Source organism: Phodopus roborovskii, unplaced genomic scaffold, assembly GCF_943737965.1.
Source record: "Phodopus roborovskii unplaced genomic scaffold, PHOROB, whole genome shotgun sequence".
NCBI lineage: Eukaryota > Metazoa > Chordata > Mammalia > Rodentia > Cricetidae > Phodopus > Phodopus roborovskii.
Genome location: NW_026126459.1, coordinates 23,081,406 through 23,102,490, shown reverse-complemented (window position 1 = coordinate 23,102,490; position 21,085 = coordinate 23,081,406). Strand labels below are relative to the sequence as shown.

Genomic DNA, 21,085 nt, shown 5'->3' with positions numbered 1-21,085 from the left:
CAACCTCAGCTACATCAGATGGCCCCCAGTCAGGTCTACTAAGGTGAGGTGACTTAATGCTAGTCCCAGCCAGGCCTCATTCACATAGCTCTGCAGCACAGGCCAAGGCCTCATGTAAAACACCTCTGCACAGAACTTATCCTGACAGCACCAGGAACTTCCCTGCAGTTAAACTTAGACCAGACTTTTGAGTGATTCTCAAATCAAATTGCTGCAATCCCTAATCAGACACAGTTAAGGGTGAGCCAGAGAAGAAACAACAGGGTTGGAGACAGACACAGGAGCCACGCCTCGCGCAACGCCACTGCTGCTACGGTGACGTTAGCAATCACGAGTCGAATGCGCCACCGGGAGCGAGCACGCTCGCCCCAGGCCGCTCGCGAGGCGGGAGGCGTGCGCGCCTCCGCAGCGGGGGTGTGGCTGGGGCGTGGCCATGAGCCGGAAAGGGGCGGGGCTGCCGAACCGTAGGTGCTGCTATCCAGTCGCGACAGGTGCGCTGGACAGAGCGCAGGGTCCGTGTCCGTGCTACGCCGAGCACCGCCGACTTTCTAGTCTGGTAAGATCCTTCTCTCCCCGCATCCTCGGAGCCTGCGTGTGCTCGGAGATCCCGGCTGCACTCCGCACTCTTTCCGCGCCTTTTGAGACTGGGGTGTAGCAGGAGCGGGAACTTCTCCCCTGGGGGTCGGCAATAGAGGAACCTCCCACCTTGCGCTCGCCCTTCTGGGAAGTGCGTCGGGCTGAGCCTTTGCTGCCCCGGCCTAAGATCTTCCACGGGATGGTGGGAAAGTGGCAGTTCAGCAAAAGTCAAAACTCCCTCTCAGGGAGATAATCTAGCAACTCTTTTCTTCTTTCATTCAGCCGTTACCTCTCCAGTTTTTCTCCCTTCCATTCCTCCAGATGAACTCTGATGAAGACTTAACATAGCAGATCCCTACCCGCTGTCCTTCTCAAATCGCTCTCATGTACTTGAGCTGGGACTCGTTGCTCATTCACATCCGTAGGTGTTAATATTAGGTAACTGTACACCCCTGGCCACACACACTAATGCTGAAGTTTTGGGTGCTAGGAGTGAACCATCTGGCGCCCGTCCTAGCCTCCTTATTGGTGTCCAGAACAATGAGTTTAGCTGATCCTGGTGAGAGATATCGACTACTATTGTCTTGCAACTAATTCCAGCTTTCAAAAATCTGCCTAAATGGTTCCATTAACTTTACAAGTTAGCCAAAGGCACTGAGCTTATCACTTTTTAAGACAGTGCCCTTGGAGGAGAGACCATCATTTGCACCTAAGTGGGTAAGTGGAATACTTTTTATCTACATAGTTACTGGTGCAATATACTGTCCAGCTAGTGTCTACAGCAGGTCTTTCGGAGTTGTGTGAATGAAGTGTGATCTTGTTTAGACAACCTTCAAAAAGCTATAAAGTTGGCAGAAAAGTTTTCCTTCTTTCAAGAAACAGCTAATTCTCCTCCTTCCCTCCTTGTCCTTCAGCTTCTTTAAAAAGTTCCTGGCTGGCCCTGAACTGGCTACATGGACCAGGCAGACAGAGATGCCGCTGCCTCTGCCTCTACCTTCCAAAAGCTAGGATTAAAGGCGTGCTCCACTATCCCTGGAGGGGTGTGTGTGTATATGTATGTATGTATATAATATATATGTATATATATATTTGTGTGGTGTGTGTGTGAATGTATGAATACCAGCACAGTGTGCCATGCCAGATTGTGGAGATCAGAGGACAGCTTATAGAAATTGGTTCTCTCCACCTTGGGATTTGAAGATCCAACTCAGGTCATCAGGTTTGTGTAGCAAGTTTTCATATGCTGAGCCACCTTGTCAGCCCGGAAAGGTTTTTCTTTCTTTCTTTTACTATTTTACGTTTATTTGGTGTGTATGTGTATGTGCCATGGCATGCAGGTCAGAGGACAACTATGGGAGTCTGTTCTTCCACCATGTGGGTTCCAAGGATTCAACTCAAGGTATCAGGCTTCGTGGCAAGCACCTTTTACCTGATGAGCCATCTTGCCAGCCTAGAAAAGGGCACCTCTTTTTAAAGGTCTGCACACACATAGAATAACATAACATGTTACTAAATTATGTTAGGAATGGGGGGGAGCAAAACATTTTTTCAGTGAATTTTATGTCAATTCTTTTGTAGATTCAAAGTTCCAAAGCCTAAAAATTCCAAAGTTCTAAAAGAGCCTACAATTAAATAGATTAGGCAACACCACAGATACACCTTATAGTCTTGATGAAATTATTTGCTGTTATTGTTTTGGCATTTCTTCTGTTTGCCCCTCACCCCCAGAAAATCCCCAGGTGTGTTGTGTATCAAATTCTGGGGTATGTGCATGCTAGAAAAGCACACCCAACTGCTGTATATTTTACCACTCATATTTTTTTCCTTGTCTTTGGTCAGTCAACTCTATGGCCTTTTGAAACTGGGATTGGAGATGTTTAATTCTCCAGCAATTCATTAAACAGGTTGGTGGAGATATTTTCACTGTTAATGTGTGTTAGATGTAGAAATAGTGTTATCAGGTAGTCCCCGAACCATGGAGTCTCTGGGCCGAGACTGTGTTGGCATGGCTAGCAAAGCGGTGCCATTTTGTAAAAATTACCTCATTGTGTGACTTTGTTTGACTTGGTACATTCAGGCTTTGTTCCTGACTCTGGTTAAAGGTGGAGCCAAGTTTCAACCTAATAATTCTAGGAAGAGAAAGCTTCAGAAATGAAAACAATTCTATTAACAGCAGAGACACTTTTCACTGCTTAGGTACTCTTTAAATGTCTTGTTTTGACTCTGGGTATAGCTGTGTGGTGGAGTAGGTTTAGCATGTGTGAGAGCCTATGTCCTGTCCCCAGCACATGCGCATGCACAGGGGATATAAAGTAGAGCTTGTCTTAGGTCTGTTAGGGGAAGAGGTTGGAGCCCGTGAGGGTTCTATGGAAAGTTTTGATGATCTGATATCTGAACTTTATGGTAATCTTCAAAAATTCTTTATTTGGAGCTGGAGAGATGGCGGTTAGGGGCACTGGCTGTTCTTCCAAAGGACCCAGGTTCAGTGCTCAGAACCCACGTGATGGCTCACAACTGTCTGTAACTCCAGTTCCAGGGGTTCTGGTGCGCTGACATACATGCAGGCAAAATGACAATGCACATAAAAATAAATAGAATATCAGCATATTTAAAAAATAGAATATTTAAAAAAAAGGAGAACATGCTTCATTTGACACAGGCTTTTTGGTGTTTGGGAGTTTTTAGAGACTTATGTCTCATGAAGTTCATGCTAGCTTCAGACTGCTAAGTCGCAGAGGCTAGATAGACTTCAACTCTTGAATCTCTTGCCTCCACCCTCCATATGCCAGCATTGTATACCATTCCCAGATATGACTGTAGGCTTTTGTTCATTTCCCAACCATTTAACAGTACGCTAACACACAGAGGATGGCCATGATGCGGTCCCCTCCTACAGGGTCTGTTTTCCTTTTTAAAACAAAGGCTTGAGTTAACAGCATGTGTGCTAGTTGTTTCATTTGGTGATTTGAACCGTGGCACTTAGTGGACATATTTCTTTGACCTTGCTTGTCTGACTCCTTTGCTTCGTGAAAAGTGTTTTCTGTTAGAAAGTTTTATAAAAGCATCTAGTTTATTCAAATGTATTATGCATTTTGAATTTCTACAAATGTTTGTTGGAGTGTTTTCAGATATAATTAATATATATAATATAATATATAATATAATCTTAATTTTTCTGAGGGTTTCACACATCGACTGTAATCAGGTATAGTTCACTTTAAAGTTCTATGCCAGAGGTTCATCAAACACATAAACACACAGAGACAAGTGTTGAGTGTGGGAGATCTCTAGGCATTTTCACTGGAAATGACAACCACAAATTGAAGGGGAAAAAAGTCATTATTTAAGTTGAAAATGAAACTAGTTTCCAAGCTCTTTTTCCTTTTAAATTTTAAGTTACATTTATTTATTTTAGTTTGTGTGTGTGTGTGTGTGTGTGTGTGTGTGTGTGTGTGTGTGTGTCTGGGTGTCTGGATGTATGTATGTACGTGTGTGGGCACATGCATGCCATGGCGTGCCTGTGGATATCAAAGGACAACTTTGTCCACAGTGTAGGTCTTGAGGATTGAACTCGGGTTGTCAGGCCTCCTTATGGCAGGTGCCTTTCCCTGCCCAGCCAGGTTCCTGGGCCCCAGTCTCCAGGCTTTCCCCACTCTATATTACTACTGGAGAGATGACACCCATTTAAATGGAATTTGCTCATTCTACAGATAGAAAATGCTTAACTCTGTCCCTAAGATAATTTATGCAAGAAAAGACTAGTTTTTAGAAGGTCTCCATGTCCTTTAACTGTGTAGACTGTGCACAGTGACCTCATAATGTGGTTCAGTCACTTAACACAGACTCTCCAGGTGTTTAGTGACAAATAAGTGGCTTTAAGTAGTTTCTGCTTTACTATCTGGAAGTCGAGGTTCTTGGTAAGTGGTACTTTCAGCAGATCCTTCTGATGTGTTTGTGCTTGTGAATACAGGTGCCCAAAGAGACCAGAAGCATTAGCTTTCCCTGAATCTAGAATTACAGGCTGCAAGCTGCCTGATGAAGGCACTGGGGACTGATCTTGGGTCCTCTAGAAGAACTTACATGTTCTTAACCACTGAGCCATCTCTCCAGCCCATGAGACTCATACTTTTGTTTGAGTGAAGATTTTTTTTTTCACTAAAGGAGGAGGTCTAACCCAACAAGCAGTTGCTAGCCAGCATATCAGATGATCTCTTGTCTCCTTCAAACAATTTTTAGGGGCTGTTCTGTTCCCAGCATCCATACTGGGTGTCTCACAAGCCCTGTAATTCTGGTTTCAGAGGATCTGCTGCCCTCTTCTAGAGGTATCTGTACACAAATGGCATAAACTCTAATAGACACATTCACATAAATAAGAGTTAATGAAAACAATTTTTTAAAAAAGATCATATTTATTATATATATAGTGTTCTGCCTGCATGTATGCCTGCAAGCCAGAATTGGGCACCAGATCTGATTATAGGTGGTTGAGAGCCAACATGTGGTTGCTGGGAGTTGAATTCAGGACCTCTGGAAGAGCAGCCAATGCTCTTAACCTCTGAGCCATCTCTCCAGCCCTAAAACACTTGTTTTTAGTAACTGCACATGTTCACTTACAGTGCAGAAGCATGAGATTTACAGCCTCTTGATTTTCTTTTAAGAATTTGTTTTCCTGAGACAGGCTGTCACTGTAGTCCTTAGTAGCCTGGAACTCACCATGAAGACCAGGCTGAACTTGAACCCAGTGGTCCTCCTGCCTCAGCTTCCCCATGCTTGGATTAAAGCAGTAGTTCTCAATCTGTGGGGTCATGACTTCTTCGGGGGTTGAATGACCCTTTCACAGCAGTCACATATCAGATATCCTGCCTATCAGGTATTTACATTACAATTCATAGCAGTAACAAAACTATAGTTATGAAGTAGCAGTGAAAATAGTTTTATGATTGGGGGGGTCACTATATTAAAAGGTTGCAGCTTTAGGAAGGTTGAGAACCCCTAAGTCAGAAGCTTTCAGAATAGTGCAGGCTGCCTTGGAACTCAGGATCTTCCTGCCTTTTGCCTGGGATGCAGGACTATAATTGTAGTTGGAGAGCTGAGGCAGGGGGGTTACCAGGGGTTGAAGGTAAACCTGAGCTATACAGTGAATTCGGGGCTAGCCTATGCTACATGAGTAAACCTATCTCAGAAGAACCAAAAGCTGAAGAGATAGCTCTGTGGTTAAGAGTTCCCACACAGAGGAAGCGGTTCCTTTCCTAGTACCCACAACTGTTAGTAAGTAACTCTAGTTATAGGTCTCCATCGTCCCATTCTGCCTCTGTGGGCACCAGACACACATGTGGTGTACTTACATGCAGAATACTTACACACATAAAATAAAAATGATATTTTTAAAAAAGAAAGAGCCAAACAGTAAATCTGGGCATGGTGGTATGTGGCTACAATCCCAGTACCACAGGGTGGAGGATGGTCAGAGAGAACCAGTTTCTTTTTTTGTTTGTTTGTTTTCAAGACAGGGTTTCTCTGTATTGCTTTGGAGCCTGTCCTGGAACTTGCTCTGTAGTCTAGGCTGGATCTGCCTGTTTCTGCCTCCTGAGTGCCACCAACGCCTGGCGAAAACCAGTTTCTTAAAGGTGTCCTCTGTGGCACCTCCCCACGTCAAGCCCACACTTCTCCAACTGTTAACTTCTCGATTATAATAAGAGTTTTCCCCCTTATGAAGGCCCCTGTGTTTTCACATGTCCTGTAGAAGATAAAATCGGGTGGACTGTAAGTGTGGAGTAAACAAAGGATAGTTTAGTACTAACAGTACATTGTTGGCTTATGCTTCAAAAGCAGCCCATCTTCCCATGGTGAAGCACCTATAACATCTAAGCAGGATACGAAGTAGGTGCTAAGCTTTGACCCCTGCAGTTCAGTGAATATAATACTTAGTTTGAATTTGTATCCTGTGGATGACTAGTGTCTAAATGTTTATTAGGTATAGTATGCATGCATTGTTTATTTACAGATACATGGTTTATTAAATATAAAAAGAAGAACAAACAACTAGACCGGGCTTGGTAGTACCTGGCTGCAATCCCAGCACCTCAGGGTGGAGGGTGGTCCATCTCCAGTTCAAGGCCATCTTTAGCTACATGTTACGTGTCAAGTTTGAGGCCAGCCTGGGATACATGATACACCTTCACAAAGAAAGAAAAGCCAGCAAATACACAACATTTTGTACTTCTGATAAAGGTGGAGCTTTTACATGTTTTATAACACAGCTCATGGTATGGGGCATTTTACAATCCCTCAAACATATTCTATTTTGTACACAGAAGTATTACCAATTTTATTTCATTTCATTGCCAGTACATTAATAATACTGACATGCTTTTATTTTATATTTCCATAAACTTTCTCTGTGTGAGGAAATACTGGGGATGAAGACTAGGGTCCTGAGCATGCTAGGCAAGCTCTTGGCCACTCAGCTGTGCCCTGTCCCCATATATTCTTCAGAGTCTGAAATTTGATCCTGTCTACTGAGATATAATGCCCTATGATTTTTCTCTAATGCCCTGCACAATCTTCCTTGCTAGCACTTAGCAGCAATAATAGTACTATTAACAATAAAAATTTTTTTAAAAAGTTTTTTTTTTTTTTTTTTTTGAGGCAGGGCCTCATGTAGCCCAGGCTGACGTTGAACTCCTGATTTCTCCTGCCCCCATTTCTCAAGTATGAGAATGCAATAGTACCCTTAGTCAGGGTCACTACTGTTGTGATGACCAAAAAGCAAGTTGGGAAGGACAGGGTTTACTAGGCTTATACTTCCATATCTTAGTCCATCAGTGAAGGAAGTGAAGGGCAGGAACTCAAACAGAGCAGGAACCTGGAAGCAGGAGCTGATGCAGAGGCCATGGAAGGGTGCTCCTTACTGACTTGCTTGCTCCCCTTTGGCTTGCTCAGCCTTTTTTTTTTTTTTTTTTGTGTGTGTGTGTGTGTGTGTGTGTGTGTGTGTGTTTGTTTGTTTGTTTTTCAAGACAAGGTTTTTCTGTGTAGCTTTGGCTATCTTGGAACTCTCTCTGTAGACCAGGCTGGCCTCAAACTCATAGAGATCTGCCAGTCTTTGCCTCCCAAGTGCTGGGATTAAAGGTGTCGGCCATCATCGCCCAGGTTTTATTTGGTCTTTAATGTTAAGCTTTTTTGTTTGTGGTTCTTTAATTTACTTGGAGTGTTGAGGTCATGGGGAAAAAGATGGGCTTTCAAGCCAGACTGAATGAGTGAATTGAAAAGGTAGAAGGTGGCTGGGGCAGTGAAGGTGCACACCTTTAATCCCAGCATTTGGGAGACAGACACAGGCAGATTTGTGTGTTTGAAGCCAGACTGGTCTACAGAGTTTAGTTCCGGACAGCCAGGGCTACATAGTGAAACTGTTCTTGAAAAATAAAAAAAGAAAGAAAGAAAGAGAGAAAGAGTGGACATGTTAGAAGCGGAGGTTGTTTGTGGTACAGTAGTGTCCTGTGGGGACAGAGCTGGTGACCCAGGGAGCAGTAGTACACAGAGGAAAGACAGATTCTTAGAGAAGCACAGCTTAGTGTTGTCACCTGCCCTGTAGGTGAGCTTGGACAAGTCACTCATTGACTCAGAGTCTCAGTGAGATGAAAGGGTGGGGCTGTTGATCTCAAAGTCCACCTGTAGAGCTGCAGTTAGCAAGACATTCTGGAATTACTTCTGGCCCAGTTCCTACTACACTTCCTCTTGTAGCTCCCCAGGAAAGATCCGAGGCAGTAAAGGCCGTTCCCCCTGGATTGGCAGGGCTCAAAGAAACTCTAATATAATCATTTTAGTTTAAATAAAAATAGGTATAGCGCTTTTAGGTACTTCCATCGACTGGCCCTGGGGAACCTCATACAATAAGTTAGAAAAGTCCTGCTGGCTTATTGCATGAACCCTGCCATGTCTGGTGACGATGAATCGGGGCTCACCCTGACTAGGGGATTTATGCTGCCATGTCAGGTTATTGAACAATATCTGCTGTTTCATATACAAGCTGTTCTTAGTGTTTTCTTTGGGATCTGTAGGAGTTCGCTTTTAGCATGCTTGCTCCGAGCTCAGCCTGGTTGCTTATGCCTGAAAACTCTTTCATTTGACGGAGATGAGGAGGATTATGAGTTCAAGGATGCTCAGGGCCCTAAGAAGAATTTATCCCAAAATATAAAAAAGAAACTTGAAAAAGATAGATAAATGTTCATTTTTATTTCCCTCTTAGTTTCAACGTTTTAGAATTTATTTTGTTTTATTGTTTTTGTATGTGTGCAAATGTGCTACAGTGTGCAATGGAGGTAAAACGACAACTTACACAAGTTGGTCCTACCTTCCACCTTGGGATTCAGGGATCCAGTATGGGTCATCGGGCTTGTGTAGCAAGGGCCTTCATCCAGTCTAGGTTTTTTTCTTTCTTTTTCTTTTTCTGTGTGTGTGCACGTGCCCAAGGAAAGTCTGAGAGGTGTTGGCTCCTTGAAGCTGGAGGTCCAGACAGTTGAGAGTTGAGAGCTGCCTACTCTTGGTGCTGGGAACTGAACTCTGGTCCTCTGTAAGAGCAAACATGTGCTCTTAACCACTGAGCCATTCTCCAGCCTCCTACCTTGTTTTTTCTCAGACAAGATCTTACTGCATCCCATGCTGGCCTTGAACTCCCCTGTGTGTAGTCCAGCAGTGATCATGGCATTCATCAGTCTTCTAACAGATTGATTGATTGATGACTGACTGATCGATAGATTGATTTTTGCTAGCACTATTGGATAATTCTCAGAGTTGGCTTCAGACTTTCCCATTTGGTCCAGCAGGGCCATCACAACAACAAACAGAAAAGTCGAGAGCATAGATTTTCAAAGTATGGGTTCCCAGACTATCAGCATGAAAACTGCCCGGGGTTGGTGAAAGGTAGATTGTCGGCTGCCACCTAGACCTCTCTGGGGAATAGGTCTGGGAATGTGAAGTTTTAACAGTACTTCAGGAGTCATATACACATATCAGGGAGCCAGTACCCAAAGAAATGGTCTAAATTTCAGTACATGTCCTTCAAGATGCCCCCAGCATATTTTTCCAGGCTTATCTCTCGACACTACCCACCCTCCTGGCACTGTAGTTGTGTGGTGATTCACTGTTTCCTGGACCCGCCCGGTTCCCTTCCTGCCTCCGTGCCTTTGCTCAGGCAGTTCTCACAGCTTCCAACTACCCCCACCCCATTCCTGATGAACCCCTGTTTCTTAAGAACCCAAGTAAGATGTGACTTTTTAAAACAGTGTTGGGTCAGTGGCTCCCTCTCCAGCCTTCTCTTATTTTATTTTTACTCCCTTTCTTGTCCTTAAACTTGCTGAATTATTGCTTCCTTGTAAGATTACAAGCGTTATAAGCAGGATTTTTTTTCATTGCAGCTATGATGCATATAGCAATCAAACACTAAGAGTATATGATATATATATCTGATCTTGTATCCACAGTGTTATATAACAGTTAAAGTCCTTTACGATTGCGTATAAGGCTGTGTTTGATCTGGCTGCCACTCATCTCTATGTCATTTCATACTTCCCTCTTCTCTCACTCCCCAGCGATTTTGTTCTTGCCCCAGGGCCTTTGCATTTGTTCTTTCCTTTGCCTGGAACATTGTCATCATCTCTTCCCCTGGCTGGCTGCCTGTATCCTGCCCCTCTTTCTGCATTCAGGTCAGACGTCATTCACTGGGAGACTTTTCCCTTGCCACTCTGACTATACCTTCCCATCTCTATGCCATCTCTTTGTGTGCTTTCCTGCACCAATCATATCCCTTATTTGTCTCAATTCCCCAGCAGAATGGAAGTTTCATGAGAAGAGAGATCCTGCCTATCGTTGTTAACTTTTGCCTCAGACCCTGCCCAATGTATTGTAAGAGCTCAGTAAATATTTGCTGAATGAATGAATAAGCATTGAAGATAGACTTCACGTTTTAACAAGTCTTGTTTGGGTTTACAGTCCAAAAAGGTGTGGTGTTATCTTTTAAATGGACAACAGAGTGGTTCCATGTGGGTTCACATCAGGTAGCAATCTCTAAGGATTTCTGTAGGACAAAGGCCTGGGTTCAGTGGCAGCTGGGATTTGGTTCTGTGAGAGTGCAGATTTCCAAGGTGACCCCAGGATCAGGCCACTCACTACTTTGCTCCCACTTGGGCATCTGCTTGCAGAATTGCCACCGCTCTTTCGGCTCTTACTACCCTTTCTTTTTCTTTTCTTTTCTTTTCTTTCTTTCTTTTTTTTTTTTTTCCTTTGTTTGTTTTGTTTTGCTTTCTGAGACAGGGCTTCTCTGTGTAGCCCTGGCTGTCCTGGAACTCACTCTGTAGACCAGGCTGGCCTCAAACTCAAAGATCTTCCAGCCTCTGCCTCCAGGGTGTGGGATTAAAGGTTGCTGCCCCTGTCACCATCACCACCACCTGACTCTCCCATACCATTTAAAACCTGAAATCCAACTGGTAGGTGCCTCAGGGACCAGCAGGCTTCTGCTTTCCCCTGGGGGGAGGGAGGAGAAACTGTCTAGAAGCCTCTAGGAACAATGAAACTATGTTCCTTCTGCTTACTCTATGTCTTAAAATGAGACTGATTAGAAATACTTTTCAACAATAGGATTGAATTGGGTTTGCTTACTTACAACTAATTGAACCAGACATTAATTCCATGCTTTTCTTAATACTGGCTTCAAAGTTTATTTCATAAATGCCCTTCATTGCAACTTAAGTTTTCAAAGTGCTTTTGCTTTCTTCCTTTCACATAATCCTCACAGTATTCTTTGTCATTAAATATCCGGTTTTTAAATGAAGAGATTGAGACAGCCCTTGCCATGCAAGCAAGAGAACCTGAATTTGGATTCCCAGAATGCATATAATGGCAGACTCAGTGTTTCTTTTGTAACTCAATGTCCCTGTGACAACATGAGAAGTAGAGACAAGAGTCTCAGGAAGCTGGGGGCCAGCTAGCCTGGCATAAGCAGTAGAAAAATCAAGAGACCCTGCCTTGGACAGGGTGGAAGGTGAAGACAGACATTTGAGGTTGCTCTCTGACCTCTACGTATATGTTATGGCACATACATGTTTGCAATCACACACACACACACACACACACACACACACACACACACACCACACAGATGTGCATTCTCACACAATACACAGGCAAACATTTAAAAAACAAAACAGAGACTCAATGAAATTGACTTTTCCATACAACTGAAAGACATGCCTATCTGCTTAAGAGACAAACATTAAAAGTTCCATTAGAACATTGATATTGATGCTAAATGTAGCTTAGTCCTGTGCTCCCAGTCCTTGGGAGATAGACAAAAGAGGATCAGGAGTTTAGGGTCATCGTTGTCTACATAGCAAGTTTGAGGCTATCGTGGGTTTTATAAAAAACAAAACTAGAAGCTGGAGAGATGGCTCAGCAGTGAAGAGGATCTGTGCTCCATTCCCAGCACCTACACGGTGGCTCAGAACAGGCTGTAACTCCAGTTCTAGGAGCTCTAATGCCCTCTTCTGACCTCCAATGCGCGTGGTAAACAGAAGTAAATGCAGACAAAACATCCATACCCATTTAAAAAAAAAAAAAAAAAAAGGCTGGGGATTCAGGAGGGGTAGAGAAAAACAAAACACTGATATTAATTGTATCAATCTCTAAGATATAAAGTACATAGCATCATTTCCAGGGAGTTGCCCACTGTTTTTTTTTTTTTTTTTTTTTTTTTTTGATGATTCTTTCTGGGACTACCCTGGCTATTTTGTGTGTGTGGTATTTTTTATTTTACATGTGTTAGTGTTTTGCCTGCTTTCATGTTTGTGTAAAAGTATCAGATCCCATGGAACTAGACTCAATGTGGGCCCTGGGAATTGAACCTGGGTCCTTTAGAAGAACAATCAATATTCTTAACCTCTGAGCCATCCCTTTGGCTCCATCCTAGCTTGTCTTACTCCTGACTAAAGCACTGTTCTGTGCTAGTGTATCTGACTGTCACAGAAAGGCAGAATTCGAGAACTTGCTTGAGAAGAGTCACTTTTCAGTAAGCCTGTTTAATTTTCCTGCTTGGAGGAATTGGCTCAGTTGATCTGAACTGGCTCTTCAGATTGAGCAAGCCCTGAAAAAAAGCCATCTAAAATTTCAGATAAGAATAATTGAAGCCAGGCCTTTCCTGGAAATGGCCCACTGTGAAACTAAGAAGGCTGGTGTTTGGAGGGATCATGAGTTACTGTTAAGGACATGGACTGGGGTAAGGAGGTTCTGTCTTTAGAAGGAGCAGCCTTCCCAAAATGAGGTAGATTTCTCTGCATCAACACTGTGATTTTTTTTTTTTTTTTTTTTTTTTTTTTGGCCTATTTTCCTTCAAGACAGGGTTTCCCTGGCTGTCCTGGAACTCACTGAGATCAGGCTGGCCTGGAACTCAGAGATCTGCCTGCCTTGGACTAAATTTAGGCGCGTGCCATCTCCTCAGGCTGTCTTAATTAACATATGTAACTGGCGAGACCTAAGACAGACACTGAGTCACTGGGGTTTGTGGAGCACTTGGGGGAAAGTGAAAGTGCTAGTGTAGTACGTTTGTTCTATGCTGTGCTACACACTGTGACACACCTCATGGTAACATTTGTAATCGTGCAAAGGTTAAAGAAGAAACAAATCGCTGAGAGAAAAACCTATGTGAGCAGCCTTGTCAACTCTTAATTTCTGTTCTTTTTCTAATCAACTACATTTTCGTTCCACTTCTATCTCAAGTTTGGAACTATTGATGTTATCTGTTTTTCTGGCAATTTCTCTTACTATATATAAAACAGCATTACAAAACCCTGCTGGAAAACCCTCTACTGAGCTTTGTTTGTCCTTACATTGAGTTAATTATCAGTGGAAGTGGAGGGTAACAAACAAATTAGGCTACTTGGGAGAGAGGTGGAGGCAAACACAGATTGGAGCTAGAAATTGTGTAATTTAAATCGGGGAAGGATTGGAAAGGCTCTTGGCTGGCTGGTCCTTTATGACCTACAAAATTTAGGTCAGGCTGAGTTTTTAAAAGTTACAAATGGTAGTTTATATTTAAATAAGATATGTGAGACTACCACAATTATATATCTAACGAGCTAGTTTGGGTTTCCTTTTTCAAAAGCTTTTTAACATTAAGTTATGTATATGTGTGTGGACACAGGTGGGGGCCAAAGAGCCACTTTTGGAGTGACTTCTTCTACCACGTGGGTTCCGGGGCTTGAACTCGGGTCATCAGGCTTGGAGGCAAGTGCCTTTTCCTCCTGAGCCATCTTGCCTGGCCCTGACTGAAGAGCTCTGACCCTCTCTTTTATTGATGATTAAACAGAAATAAGTTGGTCCTACAGCACCCATATACCAAGGCCACTTTTCTGTTGTATTCGTGTTGGCAGCCATCTTGTTTCCAGCCTCCTAAAACAAACCAGAGTTAATTTTATGTAACCTCTCTGAGCCTCAGGTCCTTCCTATACATATTACTCAGCAACTTAAATCCACTTTGACAATATTATTTCTGCATGTGTTATTGTAAGGATTAAATAAATTTAGATGTGGAATTAATTAAAACTTCACATACTTGTAATCCCAGGAATAGGATGAAGATCACAAGTTAAGGACCCTTCTGGGCTGTGCAGTCAGCACAGACTCAGCCAGGCCTACAAAGTGAAGCTGTGTAAGAAAACAGAACAGAAAACTCTGGCCAAGCATGTTGGTATATGTGTGATTGATCGCCACACTCAGGAGGCAGAGGCAGAAGAAGAATTACAACTTTGAGTTTCATGCTGGCTCAGGGAGGTAAAGAGCTCCTGGACAGTCAAGTCTACATAGCAGTAACCTGACTTTAAAAAAAAAAAAAAAAAATGTTCAGTAGATACTAGGTATCTAGAAGTTTTTGTTTGTTTTGAGACAGGCCCTCAAGTAGCTCAGCTTGACCTCAGACTGAAAGACTAGCTAGATGACTAAACGTTTGTTTATTTTGTGTCTGTGGCGGTGGGGGCACACATTTGCAAATATCACAGCATGTGTATGGAGGTCAGAGGACAGCTTTGTGAAGTCTCTTCTTTCCCCTCACCCTTAGGGGGATTCCAGGAATTTCTGGGCTTGTGTCATCAGGCCTCAAGCACCTTAGTATCACCCACTCAGCCATCTCCAGCCACTGTCTCCCAGGTGCTGGGATTGCAGGTGTGTGCCTCTGCCTGATTTTATACAGTGCTAGGGATGGAGACTGCGGTTTTGTGTAGGACAATGCAAGCACTCTATCCTCTAAACTGTACCTCAGCCCCAAAACATGCAGACGCCATTTTTATTAGACACTAAGTTTAGCAATGAGCTAAAAGCTCCAGGAGAATTTCCTTGATGGCGCCCAGAAGTAGACACATTAACCTGAAAGGACGGGACTTCTTAGCAGAGATATAGACCAGGTCGGGGCTTCTGGCCATTATCATTTCTTAAGATCCTTGAAGAAGTCTGTCTCAGACACCAGAGGTGTGATTCTCAACATGTCCTTAACCCTTAGGAATGATTAAGAGTCCATAAGACTCTTTTAAATCCAGGTTCTGTCACTTTTTCTTTTGTCTTGAGACAAGGTCCAACAATCTTCCTGCCTTAGCCTCTTGAATACTGGAATGACAGGTGAGGATTATGAGCTCTGCCTAGTTCTACTACTTTAATATTTATTTATTTATTTATTTATTTATTTATTTGGGGGGGGAGAGCAACTTGTGGGGGCCACTTCCTCCATTTCACCATGTGAATTCCAGGGAATTGAACACAGGTCATCAAGGCTTAGCAGCAAGCAGCTTTACCGCTAAAACATTTCCAGGACCCCGATCATAAAACTCTCTACCTGTGTGACACTGAGAAAAATTGCTTCACTTCTCTGAACTTGTTTATTCCTCTATCTGATGAGAACACTTGCTTCGTGATGTCATAAACATTGAGTGAATGAGGATCAAGTAGAAAAATAAGCCAATATGTGTAAAGCATGTGACATATGGCTAGCATTCGGTAATTGATCCTCAGGCTTAGGGAGTTATAGTGGCTTGGCAGAGGTAGTCTCCCTAGGCAGGTGACTAGGATCTCCTGCGTTTCTCCCTGCTCTGGAAGCAAGCCAAACTAACTTCCAAATCTCTTTTGCACTGGAATCCCAGAGGACCCATTTCAGAATCATGTTTGGATTCCCTATGAGAGATTCCACTTTAGCTCAGTGTCCTTGCATATTTTGTAATCCCAGCACAGGAAGGCTAACCAAGCAGGATCGGGAGTTTGAGGCCTAGATGCAGAGGTGGTACTAGTGACCCACACCTTTAATCCAAATACTCCAGAGGCAGAAGCAGGCAGATCTCTGAGTTTGAGGCCAGCCTGGTCTACAGAGTGAGTTTAAGAACAGCCAAAGCAAAGAAACCCTGTCTTAAAGAAGAGTCTGAGGCCAGCCTAGATCACATAGTGAGAGTCTGTCTCAAAACAAAGCAGCCTCTGAGGCTGATCCTAATATTCAGACATTATTTGGATGGACCCTGCCCGAGTGGGAAGTGCTGAACTGCCTGGAAGAGAGAGTACCTAAAGCATAGCCCCCAACAGTGACCTCTTAAGGCTGGGAGGGCATATAGTACAGTCAGGCTTCTCATTGGGCTGGGCAGGAGAGGGAATATTAATGAGCAGTAAGATGTGGTTACTCTACAGAGACAAGGTTCTCATCTGTGCAGTCAAGCTCCGTTTATACTTGCAAAGAATATTAATGAGGTTGGATAAGAATCAGACACCAGGAAAGGACAGCTGCTGGGAGAGACAGTTCAATTGGACGAGGGGTTGCATGCGATATTCAGACAGTCCTCATGCAATTTAAAAGCGTAATTAAGTTGTAGAGATAATAAACAATTTATACATGACATTTAAAAAATAAATGCCAGTGAGATGGCTCAGCTGGTAAAAGCATGTGTTTTACAAGCCTGATGATCTGAGTTTGATTATCAGAATTCATAGTGGAAGGGAGGAGAAAAACCGGTTCCCAAATGTCCTCTGACCTCCAGATGTGTGCCATAGCATAGACATGACCATCACTCACACACACACACACACACACACACACACACACACACACACACACCACTGAGAGAGAGGGGGAGGATTTTAAAATAAAAGGCCAGGCAGTGGTGGCCCACACCTTTGATCCCAGCACTCAGGAGGCAGAGGCAGTGGATCTCTATGAGTTCAAGGCCAGCCTGGTCTACAACAGCTAGATCTACATAGGGAAACCTTGTGTCAAAAGAAAAAAACGAAAACAACAACAAAAAAACCAGGGTTTCACTACTTAGCGTTAGCTGGCCTGGAACTTACTTTGTAGTTCAGGCTGGCCTTGAACTCTGAGATCCACTTGCCTGGGATTAAAGGAGTGCCCCACCACTCCTGGCTTTTATATTTTTGTTTGTTTAGTTTTTTTGAGCTAAGCCTTATTCTATAGCCCAGGTTGGCCTTGAATTTACCAAAATTCTCCTGCCTCGTTTTACTAAGTGTTGAGATTACAGGCATGAGCTACTGTTCATACACATTTTTTTTTTTTTTTTTTTTATTTGAGACAGGGTTTCCCTGTGTAGCTTTGTAGACTAGGCTGGCCTTGACTTCACAGAGATCTGCCTGCCTCTGCCTCCTGAGTGCTGAGATTAAAGGTGTGCATCAGTACCGTCTGGCTTCATACAAACGTTTTAATAAAGATTTATTTTATTTTAAATTGTGTGTGCAAGTATGCTTGAGTGTGTGTGTGTGTGTGTGTGTGTGTGTGTGTGTGTGTGTGTGTGTGTGTGTGCTCAAGCATATGCAGGTGCCCATAGAGGCAAGAAGAACATGTTCTGTTCCCTGGAACTAGAGTTACATATGGTTGTAACTCAGCATGAGGTGCTGGGAGTTGAACCTGGGTCCTCTAGAAGGTCAGTCAGTGCTGTAACCTCTGAGCTACCTCTCTGGTCCCTGTTATGAATTACTTTTAACTAGAGTCTTATGACAGACACAGATCTTATTTAAGCTAAGAACTAAACCTTACTGTTTATTGCATGTGGCTTTAGACACTGCAGTGTAAAGAGCTGTCAGGAGACCTCAAGCTGTGTGCTACACCCTTTTCTGCATTTATCTTTGTATGTTGACCCCTCTCTGGGCAGGTTATCAACTTGACTTTACATAGAGGAAGGGTGGCCTTGAGCCAGTTTGGTGAACAATGGAATCAGAGAGGGAGGCAGCTGGTGTTTCAGGTGTTTGGTTCTGCCTCCAGGTAACCCTGGTGAGAAGGTAGAGATACATAGGGGTATGGCCCCTCAGTCATCATTGATTACCTGGTAACTTTAAAGAAATAATTTATATTTTATTTTATTTTTGTTGCTGGGATTAAACACAGGCCTTGGTGATGTTCATCATACATATATGTTCTACTACCAACCCACTTCCCAGTCCTACAAACTGTAGTTTTATAGAGTTTATTAAAATATACTTTACACATTTTTTTTTAATATACTCACACAGCTGTGCAGCTGTCACCACAACCAGTTTTACATTTTGTCACCTCCCAGCAAAAACGGCTGTACCACCCTAAGCCGCCAGTCCTGTTTCAGTCTTTCCCCAGTGAGACAAGCGCTAGTCCATTTTCCAGCTCTAGAGATGTAACTATTTGGACCTTTCCTATACATGGAATCATACACCTTGTGGTCTTCTGTGAAGTATTCCCCAGAGCCCATCAGTGCTATAGCATATATCAGGGCTTCATCCCCTTTCATGGCAGTATACTGCTTCATTGCATGGGTATACCACATTCCGTTTCTGCACTGATTGCTGGGTGGACATTTGGATTATATCCAGTTTTTGATTATTGTGAATAATGTTGCTGGGAACTGTCCTGTATGTGTACGTGGGTTTTAATTTGGTCAGTCAGTTGATTGATTAATTGATTGATTGATTTGATTTAGACAGGGCCTCACTATGTAGCCCAGACTAGCCTCCAACTCACAATGCTGTGTAGGCAGAAGTTTCTGTCCCACAAAATAACCATACAGAGGCTTAATAGTAATTATAAATGCTGTGCCACTAGCTCAGGCTTGTTATTAGCTAACCTCTATTTTCAGTTAACCCAAATTTTTATCTGTGCTTTGTCACGTGGCTGGGTGACTTCTCAGTACAGCATGTCCATCTTGCTTCCTCTGCATCTGGTTGAGACTCCTTCCTCTCTCCCCTCCCTTCTTCTCCCAGCAGTCTCAGTTTGGCTCTCCAGCCTAACCTTATCCTGTTCAGCTATTGGCTGGTCAGCTTCTTTATTAAACCAATCACAGCAAAATATATTCACACAGTGTAAAGGAGTATTCCACAATGCTGCTGCCTCAGCCTCCTGGGTGCTAAAATGGTGGGTGTGCTCTATTTTTTTTAATTGACATATAAAACCGTGCATATTGTTAGGTATAGGTGACATGGTAACTTTACCTTTGTATACATTATCTTGAATATTTATATACATGTGTGTACATGGATTCTCTTATATATTTGTATGTGCACACACGCAGGGGAAGCTCGCCGAATCAGTTCTGTATTTAGTCTTCTGAGGAACTGGTGTTCTTTCCAAAGTGACTGTCCCATCGTCCTTCCCTTCCCACAGTGCTTGGCTCCCCACCAGCACTTCTCAGACTACAGCTCCCATCAGCACAGAAAGAAAAGGTTCATCTTCCCATCTTCCCACCCCGCTCACACACACACACACACACACACACGCACACGCACACGCACGCGCAAGCGCACGCGCATGAGTGAATAGCTCAACAAGCGCTTTGCAAGGATGTTTACCTATAGTATGATGAAACACTACTTCATTCTGTTCCTTATAAAAACAAACAGATGGATTGTGGCTGTAACTCAGAGAGCAAGCTTGCCTTTCTCAACAAGTTACTGAACATAGAGCACACAATATTCAGCTCTACAAAAACAATCATGCTGGTTGTGACTCCTGAAACTGATTTTGAAACTCGCTAATTGTGCCCCGGAGTAAGAAAAACACTAGACTGTTGTGAGCCTCTGCCTCTTACACAAGAGGGAGGGCAAGGCTCAGACAGGTGTCTTCCTGGGATCACTCGGCTAATTAGTGACAGAGGCAAGATCAGAGCCCACGCCTGTTGTCTTCCTGATTCAATTTTTAAATTGTAATTTAAAGTCTGTTCCAGCTATAATGCAGATTATTCTGGCTTTCAAGACACATCATAAGGCATGCCCCCGAGTCCTTCCGGAGTCTCTGTTTTGTAGTCTTTGCAACCCCTGGCACCATGGGATCCTATGGGTTTACCTCACATAGCATGGGATAAATGCATTCGAGAAGGTGAGAAATGTTCCAGGAGAACACTGACTTTACAATAACAGCACAAATGCTGCTCATAACTGTTGCTATTTGGATGATCAGTTTTTGTAAGCTCAAGGTTTGAAGGGCTTGTCCATAGGAAAATATGAGTAGCCAAAAAGCACACAGAACCTTGATAGCTGTTCTCATTAGGCTCCGTACTTGTGGCTTGCCAATGAAACACATCATTCCCCATAGAACCTGACAGTGTGCCAGGAGGTCGCAGACCACATCACTGTGTCGCTTTTTAATGTAATTTAATTTTGTTTTATTTTGCAGTGCTGGGGATTGAGCCCTGGGCCTTACAGATACCAGGAAAGCACTCTACTACTAGGCTATAGCCTCAGCCCCTAAAGTATTGTTAACCCTTTCAGAACTGTAGCCTGCTGCTTGCCTGGCTCCTCACTGTGTCAGTGTAAGCACAAAGCTGGCCCAGACAGTCCAGGTGTTGAGGAGGGATTGTCCTGTCCTTTCAAGTTTACTTCTGTGTATTCTTTCCTTTCCCATCCCTCCCTCCCCCAAGTGCTGGGGACCCAAGGCCTGATAAGTGCTCTATTGATAAACCACTCGCCTTTTTAAAGTGAGTATTTTGCTGGGCAGTGGTGGCCCACAACTTTAATCCCAGCACTCAAGAGGCAGAGCCAGGTGGATCTCTGTGAGTTTGAGGCCAGCCTGGTCTACAGAGTGAGTTCCAGGACAGTCAGGGTTACACAGAGAAACCTGATCTCGAAAAACAAAACAAACAAAAATGAATATTTTGTGCGTGGGTGTTGTTTTGTCTTGTTTTCTGAGGTAGTCTCTTAACTATGTATCTCTGGATGACCTGGAACTAGCTATGAAAGACCAGGCTGGCCTCAAACTCACAGAGATCCACCTGCCTCTACCTCCTGGGTGCTGGGAATAAAGGTGTGCACAACCATGCCTGTAAGAAAATTAAATTTTTTACTTTATTACTTGTTTGTGTGATATATGTATGAGTGTGTGTGGATCCAGTGTCCTGCACATGGAGGTCAGAGGGCAGCTCTCATCATTCAATTCTGTCCTTCCACCATAGGTTCTGGGGATCCAACTCAGGCGGTCAAACTTACATGACAAATTTTTTACTCACTGAGCCAACTTGCTGAGCCT

The 21,085-nt window shown here is 43.4% G+C and overlaps 1 protein-coding gene across 1 annotated transcript in view; it reads left to right on the top strand.

Annotated features, from left to right (window-relative positions):
• Positions 1-454: 454 nt before the first annotated feature.
• Positions 455-21,085, top strand: part of Lima1 (LIM domain and actin binding 1) — a 91,949-nt gene continuing 71,318 nt past the window's right edge. Inside the window, exon 1 of the mRNA XM_051189893.1 lies at positions 455-556. The gene's annotated coding sequence lies outside the window, so the exon portion shown is untranslated. The remainder of the gene's footprint in view (positions 557-21,085) is intronic.